The sequence below is a fragment of the Anolis sagrei genome, chromosome X, assembly GCF_037176765.1.
Source record: "Anolis sagrei isolate rAnoSag1 chromosome X, rAnoSag1.mat, whole genome shotgun sequence".
NCBI classification, from domain to species: Eukaryota; Metazoa; Chordata; class Lepidosauria; order Squamata; family Dactyloidae; genus Anolis; species Anolis sagrei.
In genome coordinates, this window is record NC_090034.1 from 91,155,733 (window position 1) to 91,172,336 (window position 16,604).

Sequence of the window (16,604 nt, forward strand, 5' to 3'; positions counted from 1 at the left end):
AGTTGAGGGAGGACACCCATCTCTCCAATGGAAAAGAGGAAGTAGTGTGTATGGTTTCCCCTTGACATCATACTTAAGGATTGAAGAACAGGAAGTGCAACTCATTGGTCCCTGTCTTGCAAAGACATTTGTTGGTGGAGGCAAAAGACAATATGATCTCCTCCCCAAACTTAAAGAAATTTATTGGACTGGCAATTAGAAGTTGCTGATAGCAAGAGACCTTTGGGGAATAAAATAGACTGTGTTGCACAGTGGAACAGTCATGGTGCCTGGCACTCAAAAAGAATAGCTAGAATACTGTCTAATATGTCTGCCACTCAAGAAAATTATATCACTGTGCCTTATAGAAGGGCTAGCTCTGTTGTCATGGAACACCCTGGAAATGTATCTAGTTGCTTTGAAAAGCTGAGTAAAATTGTCTGATTGCCTCAGCTTGAATTGTTAGCATCGTCTTACAGGATGTATGGACACAAGTGTTTCTTCAGCACTGACCAGAGTCATTATAGGATGGAGCTCCCTCTGAAATAGGGCCTCCGGTGGCAGAAAGAGTTGTTGAGCAAGATGTGGGGAAATCGATAGTTAACAAGGTTAAACCAGTACCGGAAGATAAAGCAAGGAGGAAAATGAAATTCAGAGGGAAATTTTATTTTAAAACTATGAAGAGCAAGCAGAGCATAAAAGAGACTTTTAAAAGCAGGAGGTTGTGATTTGTGTGGAAAAAAGGTTTTGACTTGCTTATGTTTGCACTAACAGTGTTGATTTTTCTTGTTTAAACCTATGGCTGCCTTCCCTGGTTTTAAGATATTTTGAAATGCACTGATCAGAATATGTGTGACTTTCAGTTGTGTGTGAAATGCCACAAGAGCCTGTTTTGCAGTGAATGCTGCCACCTATTTTACACAAGGAGAAAAGTGTGGAGGATTCTAAAGCTGTTGCTATGAAAATTATGAAAAATCATAGAGCGTGAAAATTTGGAGGAATGGTAAAAATAGTGAAGGGCAGAACTCTCAATTTAAGCATCTCCGGGATTAATTTTGGCCCTAAATGTCAATTTAAATGGATTTGTAAACTGCTATGGCCACCCCTGAAGGCCCATTACTGTTGTTGTTGTGGTTGTTGTTGTTGTTGTTGTTGTTGTTGTGCCTTCAAATTGATTCCAATCTATGTTGACCTTCTCCTTGGCAAGGTCTGTTTTGTTTAGAGGAATTTTGCCTTTGACTTCCTCTGTGGCACTGAATGTGATTTGCCCAAGGTAACCTTATACACTACAACATGCTGACTCTTGAGACTCACAAACCCTTCCCAAAATTTGATGGCTATTTTTTCTTGAAGAAATAGCTCCCAAAGGACATAACACCATTCATAATTTATCCCGCCTACCTCACAGAATCAACCCTACCATACAAATAACCCTGATTCACAGAGTATATTGACCAAAAATGAGTTCCAGTAGGCCTGAACCCATAGAGGTGTTTCACAAGGGGATCACAGAGGTGGAAGTTCACCCATGCTCTTCCCTGCCCAAAGAGATTATTCAGAGGCAGAAAAAGGATTCCAGTAGGAACTCATGCCACTGTGTTCCATGCTAGAAATAAGGTCCCTGAATGAGCAGTCGTGTCTTCTAGATGTGTTGGAATACATCAACCATAACACCTTGCTGAATTGGTGCATATTATGTGCCCCATATTCTGGAAGATGGTTGTTATGGTCATACACCAGTCAAGGGCTGTATCGAATAAGAGGGAATGAAAAAATATAGTTCTTTTCTAGCGCCTCATCACACTAGAGAAAAAATCCACTTAAAATCCAGTTTCTGCCTCCTGAAGAATTCTGGGGTTTATAGTTTAGGGAGGAGCCTTTAACAGCCTCACTAAACTACAAACCCCAGAATTCTGCAGGAGGCAGAAACGGGATTTTAAGTGGATTTTTTTTCTGTAGTGTGATGAAGTAGTAGGAGATATTTTCCTAAAATTGAATTCTGTCCCACTGGAGTCTTGAAGCTCAATTCCAGAGTACCAAACTAGATCCCACAGTATTCCTGAAATTGACAGAAACAGGTTTGAAAAGTGGATTGCAGCATGTCAGGTGTCAATATCTGAAAATGTTTGTAATGTGTTATTTCACAAATGGAATAAATATGGTACAGTTGTGAAACGTTCTGTGTTTTCATAAATTGATATGAGTTACTATGTGTTACACCATGCCGAGTTGGCCAAATGTGACTGCCTAGATGCATACATATCCCCAATAATCGGAAGTAGTTAGTTTCTCTTCAGAAAAAGGCACACTAAGATGATTACATGGTTTTACTGTTTCTAGGTGATAAATTGGTGAGTTATATCTGAAATATTAATATACATACATAGGAAGTAGGGGCATTCAGTTCTAGGTTTACACCCCAAAGTAGAGTTGTTTTCTGCTCTATTTCTAACCCAATTTTCTCTCCTGCCTGCACTTTTGATTCAAACTGAAAGAAAATCTTCCACTCCCACTAATTGAAGTCACCACTGTAAACTTAAAGTCTTTGTTCCACAGGTTTCCCCAAATGGCACTCCCACTAATAGGAGATGTTTCCTTCCAATAAAATTAAAAGTGGAGAGAACTAAGTGATTTGGATAATAGGAAAGGTGCAAAGGATTGAAAGGTTGGTAAGACATTTTGATCTGTGGTTAAGAGATTGATATTTCTCCAAAATGTGACTGGAAATCTGCATCAGAAGCTACAATGCATAACTCTTCCATGGATGGAGTTGTGCTCCCGACATGATACATAACTATACTAGTGAATATCAGTGCATAATGGTGCATCATGCAAAATGCCCTGTTGTGCAAAGGTGACACCCACTGAGTGCTGTGTTCTGATAGGCAACATATCTCATTCTGCATTGTGACTCATCCCCTATTTGATTGCCACTTGGATTGCAAAGGGCTGGGACTGTCCATCAGCTGCTTCTCAATCCATAAGGGGAAAGACCCCCATTGATCACAGTAGCAATTGTCCAGTATATAGGAACTGGGGGACTTTCACAGTCCCTAAGTAGCCCCTAAACACATTCATAACTGCTAAAGAGAATTTTCAGAAACAATAGTAATAATAGTCGTTTTAATTTATGGTGCAGCAGAACATTTTCATGGTGTTCAAATCTTACCCTTTCTATTCATTGGAAGCTTTTCAAAGAAGGGAATTAGGGTGGCAAATCTGCCCAACTTACAGGGATATATTAAAGAGAGAAAATTGAATTAAGAGATGAAGGAGATATCAAACAAAAATTTAGAAACTTTTCATGGTTCCAACACAGACAAACCAAATAAATATTTAAGAAAGATAAGAGTTAAGTTTTGCTGAAAAAGACTCTTTTTGAGACAGTATGATGAGATCAGAAAATAAAATAATTACAAAAATTTACAATTTTTTAAATTGGAATGGGCCACAGAAACTGACCGGATCAAAGAATGCATGGTTAAATGGGTGGCAAATATTAGTCACTCAATAAATTTAGAAAAATGGGGAAAAGTTTGGAATCAGAGGCTTAAATATATTTATGCCTATGACTTAATATAGATATACCATCTATATATCAAGAGGAGATATATAGATTGTATATAATGCCACAGAAACTCTCAAAGTGCTACAAGAATACTTCCAATAAATGTTGGATGTGTGCGCAACAAATAGGTACTTTTTTGCACATATGGTGGTCCTTTCCAAAAGCAAAAGAATTTTGGAACTACATACATGGAGACATTAAAAAAATCTTAAAGGTTAATATATAAAAAGAACCAGAATAGTATTTACTATTAATGTTAGACCTAGAAAAGGGCAAGAACAAATAAATATTTATTTTCATTATCTGGTTATTTCAGGCGGAATAGTATATGCTAAGAAATGGAGATACCAAAGAGAGAACTTTGGCAAAATAAGGTCCTAGAGATAATGAACATGGACAGATTGACCTATTGGCTATCTCCAAATCAGGGATCACCTAAGAAACAAATGAATTGGGACCTGGTCAAGGATTACTTCAAACAATCCAAGTTGGAACTTATAATTTAGTAAAGGGAAAATTAAATGAAGAAAGGATCTTGGGAAGTTATATGAGCCAGAGGGGAAGAAGATAGACCATTATTGTTTTTCTTTATTTAAAAAATCGAGAAAATCTAAAGCAACCACTTAGGAGAAGAAGAAAGTCAAACATCCTCTTTTTTTTCTTTTTTCTCTTTTTATTTTTTTCCTACTTTCTTTAAATCATATTGTTCTCCCAATTTAATGTAAAAGAAACTTTTTTCTTAAAACTCTATTTTTACCTCAATAAAAATAAATTATAAAAAAAATCTTACCCTTTCTATTCATCACATTACGTTTTAATTCTGTAACCCACACTTTAATCACATTTAATTACACAGGACTAAAGGGGCAAGACATCAATGCAACAGGTACATGCTTACAAACTGGACACTCACAAGGTGGGAAATAGGTTACCAGAAGAAATATATAAAATGTAGGCCTGTGACTTTAACATCATCACTTTTCTTCTCTTGTATGATTTTGTCTGATGATGAAGCCAGTGGAGCTTCAAGAACTTCCATAAGGTATTTGATGTTTTCTAGTTGGCCCACAATAGATACAGATATTTTGCACATTTTTGAATTTTGTATCTTGATTCATGGCTGCATGGCTACCCCAATGTATTTCTTAGATTAGTTGAGTTGCTCTCTAGAGAGACTCCTTTTACTAACATCTCTCTGTAAGCCATTGCTGACTTGCTGTGGCTGCTCCAGTTAAGAGCCTAATTTATCACTTGGGAAGCATTATCCTGATGATAGACTAAAGAGCCTGTTTGACGTATGAACCTCTGGAAAAATAACCAATCTCATGATTTATTATTGTGGAGGTGGTCATAACTCTCTATGTGTACATGTGATGCACAGTGGCTCAAAGAGAGATAAGAATGTATTAGAGAGGGCTATATTAGAAAAAGGACAACACTGATGCTTTTGAAACAATTTGTTTGGATGGCACGAGTTAGAACAAGATCAAGACAAGGGTTTCATGTGTGTGATCAGCTCCTGACAAACTTCATCTCAAAACAGACCAAAACAGTTTAAAGCACTGGAAACAAGAGTGGGTGTAGATACAATAAACCAGGTTTCTGGCTTCATGGATTGATTTAATCTCTCTAATCCTCTGTCTCCTGGGTGCCAAACATTGCACAAGATAAAACAATTTCAATATAGTAAGTCACTGTGGAGGTTAAGAACACACAATTAGCGAATGTTTGCACAGCACTTGATGCTCCACGATGAGATCACAATGTGATAATGTCTGCAGGGTGATCTTCTGTGGTAAAATAAATAAAAGACATGGACCCCAGAGATGGAGTGAAATCATTAATCCTCTTTATAGCAGAAGTGAAAATCCATCATCAGACCTGTAGCCCGGGGGGGGGGGGGGGGTGTTGAGGGGCTTCAGCCCCCCCCCCCCCAATTCTCAGAGTGGTCCGCGAGAAGGTTATGTTTATTCATATCATGATCTGATCACTATGCTCAATATATCCCATGTGCATGGGGGTATTGAGATAATGATACAAAAGGTTTGCTAGGGTAGATCCTGACCCCCCGCCCCCCGAATCAAAATCCTGGCTACAGGCCTGTCCATCATGAATGCATTCTGTAGCAGAAATGGAAGTAAGCAGAAACCAGTAGGTACAACCATTAGGTTCACAGAGCCCCTGGTGGCACTTGTGCCGGCATGATTGAAGACTGACAGGTCGGAGGTTCAAATCCGGAGAATGTGAATGAGCTTCCTCTGTTAGCTCCAGCTCCCCATGTGGGGACATGAGAGAAGTCTCCCACAAGGATGGTAAAATGTCTAAACATCTGGTCATCCCCTGGGCAACGTCCTTGCAGACGGCCAATTCTCTCACACCAGAAGCGACTTGCAGTTTCTCAAGTCTCTCCTGTCACAAAAAAAAAAAAATCAGGTTCATAGGATTAATAGGGCTCTTGAGAATTTTATTGGATTGGTTTTGAAGCCCTGTGTATTATTCAACAATGAGTATATCAACACTGGTAGTTCTGTATTTGGTTCTCTAGATGTTTCAGACTTAATTTTCCAAAATATGCTGTGTAGCTTGAAGCAGATCTTTTCTCTTAGCCTTTTTTGCCTCTGTAAAATTCAGTATATGTTTTTGTTGAGGCATACATACCACTGAAGCATTCCCTTTTCAGGTATTACGTTGCTGCCCAAGCTAAATGAAAGCAAACAACCAATCTTGCTTTTGGAAAGAACAACCTTGACAATGTTGCTACTGCTTGGAACATTAAGGCTGCCTCTCCAGTCCATTTGTCTTCTCTTGTCTAACTCTTAGTAATCTAAAATGTGTGTTTTCCCCATTGTATATACATACTAAGACTTAGTGTTGGTAGGATGGAGAAAGAAGCAGATGTAAAAGTAACAGAAATATATAAAAAAATACCACTTTTTCATAAAAGTTGACCTTATTCATAGATTCTAATATCAATGGATTCAACCATCCATGGCTACCAAATATTTTCTAAAAACTCTGAAAGGGAAACCTTGATTTTGCCATTTTAGTAGTGAGCAAATATGTTGGACATAACAACCTTCTCAAGTCTCACTAGGTGTTTGTTATGTATATAATAACGTATTGTATTAAATACGTATATTGATTTGCAATTTTACCTAACCTATTTGTTGTGAGAGGGGCTGAAGACCATGTGATCAGGTCTAGACATGTTCAGAACTAATACTCCATTTTAGTTTGTAGAAGCCATCTGTATGCTTTTAGAAGTCAGTGTGTGTTTATATCAGAAACAGTTTTGCTTTGAGAAGCCTGTAGAAACAACCTACGGATGTGAGAACTGGACCATAAGGAAAACTGAGCGAAGACAGATAGATGCTTTTGAACTGTGGTGTTGGAGGAAAATTCTGAGAGTGCCTTGGACCGCAAGAAGATCCAACCAGTCCATAGATAAAAGGTAAAGGTTTTCCCCTGACATTAAGTCCAGTCGTGTCCGACTCTGGGGTGTGGTGCTCATCTCCATTTCTATGCTGAAGAGCTGGCGTTGTCCATATACACCTCCAAGGTCATGTGGCTGGCTTGACTGCATGGTGCGCCGTTACTTTCCCATAGAAGCGGTACCTATTGATCTACTCACATTTGCATGTTTTCGAACTGCTAGGTTGGCAGAAGCTGGTGCTAACTGTGGAAGCTCATGCTGCTCCTGGGAATCAAACGTGCAACCTTTCGGTCAACAATCTCAGCAGCTCAGCGCTTTAACTCACTGCGCCACCGGGGACTCCTTACTTCAGGAAATAAAGCCTGGAAGGAAGGATATGAGAGGCAAAGATGCATCACATGTACACATGAGAAGACAGGAAAGCTTAGAGAAGACAATGATGCTTGGGAAAATGGAAGGAAAAAGGAAGAGGAGCCGACCAAGGGCAAGATGGATGGATGGTATCCTTGAAGTGACTGGCTTGATCTTGAAGGAGCTGGGGGTGGTGATGGCCGACAGGGAGCTCTTGCGTGGTCTGGTCCATGAGGTCACAAAGAGTCGGAAGTGACTGAACGAATAAACAACAACAGCCTATAGAAAAGTATGCTTCAGATTCAATGCAGGAGTAGAAGCCATTAGGCCCGATTGGACTATTGAATCTAAGGAAGATGTTCTGTGTTACCTACACAGAGAAAATACTTAAAATCCTTTTGTAACTGGATTCATAAGCAAAGTGCCTGTATGCTGTATACATGAAATTTTGTGAGTAAACCAACTCTGTTACTTTTAAAGAGTAACTGTTTATTTTGTCTCTTGAGAGCACGATTTAAAGGAAAACATATTTTAAGAGAGATTAGATGTTTTTGGGCAACTAAAAGAAGACTTCTGAAACTATACTGAATGAATATATGCTTTTGTGCATTGGCATGTCTTTATCCCTAGCAGTTCAAAGACATACCTAGGTACATCAGTTTAACAGCTGAGAGCTGAGAGACCTAGTTGCCTTGCATGAATTCTGGTGAACATCACTTTTCAAAAGGTTGTGACTTCTATCAAGGTCATGCCTTTCCAGTGACCAGTGGTTATTCAAAAAGGTTATTAATCCCATCTCCCAAATGGTTATGGAGATGCACACTTTCCAAAAAATACTAATCAGGTTGATTCAGAAATGGGTTAAATATCAGTATAATTAATTATGATAATTAGATATAGCCTCTATTTTTTCCTACCGATGGTCCTAAACTACCTGAGAAAGTTGGCTGCATTTTGATAAACTGGATTGAGATAAGTTCTCCTCCTCCATCTTCAACAGCACCATTATTTTGTCCTTGACATCAACCTTAGAATGTCAGTTGTTGACATTAGGCAAATTTATGTGTTGCTCAAACTCATTTATTCCCTAGCCAGGGAATATGAACTTTGGTGACACCACTTGTAAGCTCATGTCCGCCCGAACTCAGAACATGAGTTCCTTCTCTGTCACATCTTGGCTCTAATCTGGGTCTTCAATGAAAGGATGAGAGCAATGACTCTGAATATGCTTTTTGGATTTGAGAGAGAGAGAGAAATGGCTGGTCCACAAATGACTAAGCAAGGAGGAGGAATCCTAGTAAGGCTGGCTGGCATCTACTTTTGGCTGCCTTTCCAAAAGCTGTCAGGAGAGATGTAAAGCAGCAGGACTCCAGACTAGATAATGTTGGGGATATTTTTAGCTTCAGTGAACAGAGACATAACTACTGAATGAACAGCAGTCCTAATGAGAAGTTATAGGGCGGCAAGATGGAAGAGAATGTGAAAAGTCCTTGGGATGTATTTCCTTTAGAAGAATGGTTGAAAAATCTCAAGTCCCAGCAACCTTAGCCAGCATAGTCAGCGAGGAAGAATGCTAGAAATTGCAGTCCAACAATGTCTAATGGGCTGCATGAATCTCATCCTCTTCTTGTACACACATGAAGGATATCCAGGCTCCACTGACTGCCAGTTTTAATTAAGGGCAGGAAAGAAAATGGCTGACCCCAATAGTAAAAGGGATGGAGTCAATCATCTTTTCCTTCCATACAATTGATTATAAAGTGTGGAGCCCCCATGGCACAGTGGGTTAAACCCTTGGGCGGCAGGACTGAAGACTGACAGGTCACGGGTTCGAATCCTGGGAGAGCGCAGATGAGCTCCTTCTGTCAGCTCCAGCTCCCCATGCGGGGACATGAGAGAAGCCTCCCACAAGGATGGTAAAACATCAAAACATCCAGACATCCCCTGTGCAATGTCCTTGCAGACTGCCAATTCTCTCACACCAGAAGCTACTTGCAGTTTCTCAAGTTGCTCCTGACACACACAAAAAAAGAAGAAGAAGAAGAAGAAGAAGAAGAAGAAGAAGAAGAAGAAGAAGAAGAAGAAGAAGAAGAAGAAAGAGATTTAAAGATGGGCTTAAAGCTAACCTTAAAAACTGTGGCATAGACACCAAGAACTGGGAAGCCCGGGCCCTTGAGTTCTCTAACTGGAGGTCAGCTGTGACTAGCATGCTGCAGAATTTGAAGAAGCATGAATGGAGGGTGAAAGGGAGAAACATGCCAAGAGGAAGGCATGTTAAGCAACTCTGACCAGGACCACCTTCTACATGGAAACTTACTTTCAAAGAGCATGTGAGTCAAGAATAGGGCTCCACAGACACCTGCGTATCCACTGCCAAAACACTACACTTGGAAAGTCATTATACTCGGACAATGAGGGATTGTCTATGTAAGTAAAGTAACATACCACAGAGCCAAACAAACTAATCTATCACAAAAATCATTGTATCTATCAGCAGTAGGTGCAAAGCATAGACATGCAACAGATTATAAATGGAAATTCCTGTTTTCTTATTAGACATGAAGTAGAATTTCCTCTTCAAATGTAGATATACCAAAATGGATCCCCTGCTCTGCAAAAGTTCCATTTGTCTCTCTCTTAGAAGACTCCTCTGGTGTGGGAACCCAAGATGCGCTGAGATCCTCTAAAATGAGCAATGGGGGGATCTTCCTGGATGCTTTTTGCAGAAACCTACACACACTATAGAAGGAAAATGAAAGAAGACATGTAGTTAAGAGCTGAAGTAGCCATGCGACCACTGTATTTTGGGGATTACAGTATTGTGAACTTTTTTCTCCCAAGTTTTAGGCCAGATTTTAAAGGGCCTATCCAAATTATTGGACTCTTCAAGATGGATCCAGCACTGTGGATAGGTTCTTTATAGTCTAAGCTAAACCCCACAGTATATTCACCATTTGACTAACACGAAAGGTGCCATTTGCTACTGATACCCTCAATTCCTCCCCCTCCCCCCAAATTTGCCCTAGTGATGCCATTATAAAGGTAAAGGCTTCCCCTTGACATTAAGTCTAGTCAAGTCTGACTCTGGGGGGTGGTGCTCATCTCCATTTCTAAGCCAAAGAGTCGGCGTTGTCCGTAGACACCTCCTAGATCATATGGCCGGCATGCAGTGCTGTTACCTTCCCTCTGAAGTGGTACTTATTGATCTACTCACATTTGCATGTTTTCAAACTGCTAGGTTGGCAGAAGCCAGGGCTAACAACAGGAGCTCACCTCATCTGCAATTTAAACCACCGATCTTCCGATCAGCAAGTTTTGCAGCTTAGCGGTTTAACCCGCTGCGCCACTGCAGCCCCTGTTATGCCATCATAACATCATGCTATCACATTTATCGTGTGTGATGCCTGCTTGGATAAGTGATATGATCTATGTCAGAAGGAATAAAAGTACTTGGGAACTATGATTTCAGAGGAAAACATTATGGATGGAGATAAGGGGTTAGCCATATCATCCAAGAAAGAAATGAAATCCATCTTGTCAAAATTGCTAATCTTTGTGTGATAGCTGAATCCAAAAGATAGTCCAGTCTTTCTTGCAAGAATAATATATGCTACATCTTCTACAAGTGGTACAATATCCCTTTGCATATTGGTCTAGACTGTAAGGCTGAGGCAGAATGAAAATCACACATAGTTCACGTTTTTACCAGTCTTGCCAGATATGCCACACAGATGACCAGTAAAGAACAAGGAATTTACACTTTGAAATGCAGAGCAACATATATACAGTCATGTGAAGAGTTTCATTGACTCACACAATTTCCTTTGAGAGAGATTCAAATGGTTCTTAGGTGTCCATGTGGAAGATCTTCTTCCACCAGCCCAGAGACAAACCTGTCTTGGTAAGCTCTTGCACAGCTAAAGCCTAAATATGTAACTGTTGCCAAAACTCCCAGGCTCAGCTAGCCTCTCAGGCATAGCCCAACCAATTAGCTTCGTGTTTTATATTTTCAGTTAATTGATTTTTTACATGCTCCAACAAAGCTCTGTCTTTGAGTCATGTTCCCAAAGAGATACAGTGTGGGGTGGGAGGAGATTTTTTTTTCCTGTACCTGGTGTCAGAAAGCCAATGGTGATACTGAAGATTGTTCCAATCTTGAGCAGATTCAGGATCTCAATCGCTGAAGAAGTTAAACAGCTTTGAAGTTGGGGTTCTAGAAGGATAAAAGTAGAGGGTTTACTAGCATTGGAAATTGATCCGGTTTCTTCAAAGGTTGCCAGCATTTGTCACAGCATGATTCCTCTGTCTTTTAACGCTAGAGTCAATATAAAAACTTGTCTTACCCCTGTATCTTTGTGCTACTGAAATGGTTGAAGACTATAATTCTGAACGTTGTTTGAATCCTATTGTGACTTTTTGTTGTTGTAAAATGCTTTTATGGGAGCACCTGGACTTTCTCAGAGCTTTTACGAGGACAATACCCTATATGAAGTTGAGCAAGCCCTATGACATCAATACACAAGCCTCAATGTGCTGCTTAAGAAACTTGACCAGTGCGAGCCTTGGCAATGGGGGTCAAGTTGGGAGCAACTGTTGCACAAGGAGGGCATCTATAGCTACACAGGCAGTTACATAATTGGTTGTGCAGCTGTGTAATCCAGTTCCACAATACAGTGGAAGCACACCATAGAACTGTGCTAGAAGACTTAGAAAAAAGCCTAGAGAAAGCATTTCTAGGTCATCCTGTGCAATGCTTTGGTCAACAACTGGTGGAAGCATACTGCAGAATCACACTGGAGGACCTAGGAATTCCTAGAGAGAGCGCATTTCCTTGGATTTTAGTGAAACCACATGTGTTGATCCATGGATATAGGCTTTACTATATGTCATATATATAAGACGTCTTCAATTTCAGTTGTGGGGGAAAGCTGGTGAATAAATGGCATAGATCAGTGGTTCTCAATCTTCCTAATGTCGCAACTCCTTAATACAGTTCCTCATGTTGTGGTGACCCACAACCATAAAATTATTTTTGTTGCTACTTCATAACTGTCATTTTGCAACTGTTATGAATCATAATATAAATATCTGATATGCAAGATTTATTTTCATTCATTGGACCAAATTTTGCACAAATACCTGATACGCCCAAATGTGAATACTTGTGGAATTGGGGGATTGATCTTGTCATTTGGGAATTGTAGTTGCTGGGATTTATAGTTCACCTACAATCAAAGAGCATTCTGAACTCCACCAAGGATGGAATTGAACCAATCTTGGCACACAGAACTCCCGTGACCAACAGAAAATACTGGAAGGGTTTGGTGGGCATTGACCTTGAGTTTTGGAGTTGTAGTTCACTTACATCCACAGAAGCACCGTGGACTCAAACAACAATGGATCTGGACCAAAATTGGCACAAATCCTCAATATGCTCAAATGTGAACACTGGTGGAGTTTGGGGAAAATAGATCTTAAAATTTGGGAGTTGTAGTTGCTGGGATTTATAGTTCACCTACAATCAAAGAGCATTCTGAACTACACCAATGGTGGAATTGAACCAACCTTGGCACACAGAACCCCCATAATGAACAGAAAATACTGGAAGAATTTGGTGGGCATTGACCTTGGTTTTGGAGTTGTAGTTTATCTACATCCAGAGACCACTTTGGATCTGGAGCAAAATTGGCAGGAATGTTCAGTATACCCAAATGTGAACACTGGTGGAGTTTGGGGAAAATAGACCTTGATATTTGGGAGTTGTGTTTGCTGGGATTTATAGTTCACCTACAATCAAAGAGCATTCTCAGCCCCACCAATGATAGAATTGGGCCAAACTTCCCACACAGAGCCCCCATGACCAACAGAAAATATTGTGTTTTCTGATAGTCTTTGGTGACCACTCTGACACCTCCTCACCCCCCCCCCCCAGAGTCCCATCCCCCATGTTGAGAAACACTGGCATACACGATACTCTAATCCTTCCACCAGTGATTCCCCAGTCCTTCCACTGCTATCACTTTTGTGATTCTGGACTTTCTGTACTTCTTCAAACCACCACTAGGAGGGGAAAATGCTTTCAATAATCTACGTTCTTCAACTCACCAAAGTGATACTGAACAGTCAATGGTCCAATCAAGGAAGGATGCTCCACATTGCAAGTGTAGCTTGCTTTCTGGTGGGGATAAGGCAGATCTAGGTGGCTGGAGGCCTGGTGGAACCCGGTGGGGTCTGTCCAGTTATGCTGGGATGAAGGTAGCTCCAGTTGAGAAAGATACCATGTAAGCTGCACTGAAGCTGGGTAGAAGCCATGTGTTCTGCAAACAAGGGTCCAGCTTGGCTTGGGTTCAGTTTGGATCTGTAAGAAAATGATGGGATGGGAGGGACGAGCTGCAGGAAGGAGAAAAAAGTAGTTACCGATCACATGGCCAGAGCCCACTTCTGTAGCAGGATATGAGTTGTCCAAGCAGCCCTCATGTCTTCAAGTTCTCAACCCTTCCCAAATCAAATCAAAAGACAAGTCTCAAAAATATATCAAATGATTCAGGAAGCAAAACTCAGACAATTAGATGGATTGAGATTAGTATGGAAATCATATTTAGGGGTTAAAGTGGAAGAGAAACAATGGAACTCCGTCTGGGAAACTCAAGCTTATAAATCAATCTCAACACAATTAAGAAAAAATACTGGGTTGCTGTGAATTTTCTGGGCTGTATGGCCATGTTCCAGAAGCATTTTGTCCTGATATTTCACCCATATATATAACAGGCATCCTCAGAGGTTGTGAAGTCTATTGGAAACTAGGCAGGTGGGGTTTATATATCTGTGGAAAGTCCAGGGTGGGAGAAAGAACTCTTGTCTGTTTGAGGCAAGTGTGACTGTTGCAATTGGCCAGATTGGTTAGCATTGAACAACCTTGCAGCTTCAAAGCCTGGTTGCTTCCTGCTTGGGGAATCCTTTGTTGGGAGGTGTTTGTTGGCCCTGATAGTTCCCTATGTGGAATTCCCGTTTCTTGGGTGTTGCTCTTTATTTACTGTCCTGATTTTAGAGTTGAAATTGTCTACACAGACTACACAGAGAAGCCATTGAAATCCACAAGCATGTGGACAATTTCAGCAGAAAGGAGAAAATCATGAAAATGAACAAAATTTAGCTACCAGTATTAAAAAAAACTTTTTCCTTTCTCATGTGGTTGTTATTGATCAAATAGCAATTCAAGCTGGGCAAAGAGCAGATCTCTGGTTGCAAATTGTATTTAGGTCGGTGTTCAAGTCTGAGCCATATGGATTTAAAAATTAAAAACAGGAAAAATAAGATCTCACTGAAACAGAAAGAACAATAGCCAATAAACATCAAAGAACCAAGAAATTTAAAAAATCTGATTAATAGACTGCTAGGTGTTATTATAAATTATAAAGATAAATATGGGACATATCTGTGGTAAAAGGGGGCCATGGTGGTGCAGCAGGTTAAACTGCTGAGTTGCTAAACTTGTTGACTAGAAGATCAGAAATTCAAATCCATGGGATGGGGTAAGCTGCTGCTAACCTAGCAGTTCAAAAATATGCAAATGTGAGTAGATAAATAGGTACTGCTCTAGCCAGAAGGTAATGGTGCTCCATGCAATCATGCTGGCCACATGACTTAGGAGGTTGTTTACAGACAAGGCCACCTCTTTGGCTTAGAAATGGAGATGAGCACCACCCCGCAGAGTCGAAGTCAACTAGACTTAATGTCGAAGGGTCACCTTTACCTTTACTATCTATGGTAGGGCATGAAATTTCTAGTTAAGAAAGATGAGAAAGGGAGTAGGACCACTCTCACAATAATATGTGTGCATGATCAGAGGCGGCCCTAGGTAATTTTCAATGGTAAGCAAACAGTATTTAGCCCCCCCCCCCCCAAAATCACTGATATATATTTTCTGTTTGTCGTGCGAGTTCTGTGTGCCATATTTGGTTCAATTCCATCATGGTGGAGTTCAGAATGCTCTTTGGTGAACTATACATCCCAGTAACTACAACTCACATATGTCAAGGTCTATTTCCCCCCAAGAGTGCCTCAAGTGCGCCCCTGGGCAAAATCAACTATATGCTTACTTTGCGTAATGGGTTGAGCCGCCCCTGTGCATGATGGTTTGAAGTTACGCACTCTGGAAAAATACACACAATGTTCCCGCCGTTTCCAGCAGGGGGCAGCAAAGAGACAGCACAAATACTGATCACATTCTCCCATCAATATAGTAAAATCATTTCCAGTTGTGCTTTTATTTTCTCAGCAAGGAAGAAAGCAGCAAGGAATAACAGTCTTTATATTCTGTCCCAAAATTCAGTAACTTTCTTTTTCCTTAACCGACTTGCGATAGCCTTTTTAAAAATCTAAGTGAAAGGAATTTATTGGAGGCAAAAGTTTTTAGTAAAAAAATTGAGCATACTTATGACTTGAAACTTCATTTATTTACAACCCTTGTGGAATTTCAGAGAAAAAGTACAAAACTATGCATTCATTTTAAAAATGTGTATAGTTTTTTAAAAAAATAATAATTGAAAGTATTTACGAACATACACTAGTTATGTTCGTATGGTGGTGGGATAAAGATTTTGGGGGAAAGTTGTACAAACATGTGAATTTCAGGGTTTAAAACCACTCAGGAGATGAGCACCAACCCCCAGAGTCAGACACTAAATAATAGTGGGGAATGAAACCTGGAGCAGGTTTTGTGCCCCATTAACAGGAAGGTCACCCCTGACATGTGGATATAAATGTTGCTAGGTGCCTACATCAATAAAATAAATACATAACTATTGATTGTTTTCTAACTTGACTTCCCAAACCTATCTTAACAGCCAACAGCGACAGTGAGCAATGGAGGACTAGCCTGCTGATGACTGGGGTGCAGCAGCTTGATGTGTCCCAAAGAGCCTACCTGTAATTGGTCCTTCTTACCATAAACCTGGAGATTGACTCCATTCCCACGTACTTCACCTAGACCCCAGACCATCATTTTACAGGTGTATCTCCCAGCATCCTCCAAGGAAACGTTGGTGATGATGAGCGATCCCTCTCCTGAGCTGAGGAATGTGTTTGGGTAAGATATGTTGTAGCGGTGTCCTTTATCCACAGCTGATTCAGCCCCCTGTGAGCCTTTGAACCAGGACATGGCCCCTCTGGCTGAAGGAGCCTGCCCAGTCTGGATGTAAAAGGCACAGTTCAGCGTGATGTTCTCTCCTATGATGGCAACGACCTCCGATGGAAACTGAACCACAGAAAAGT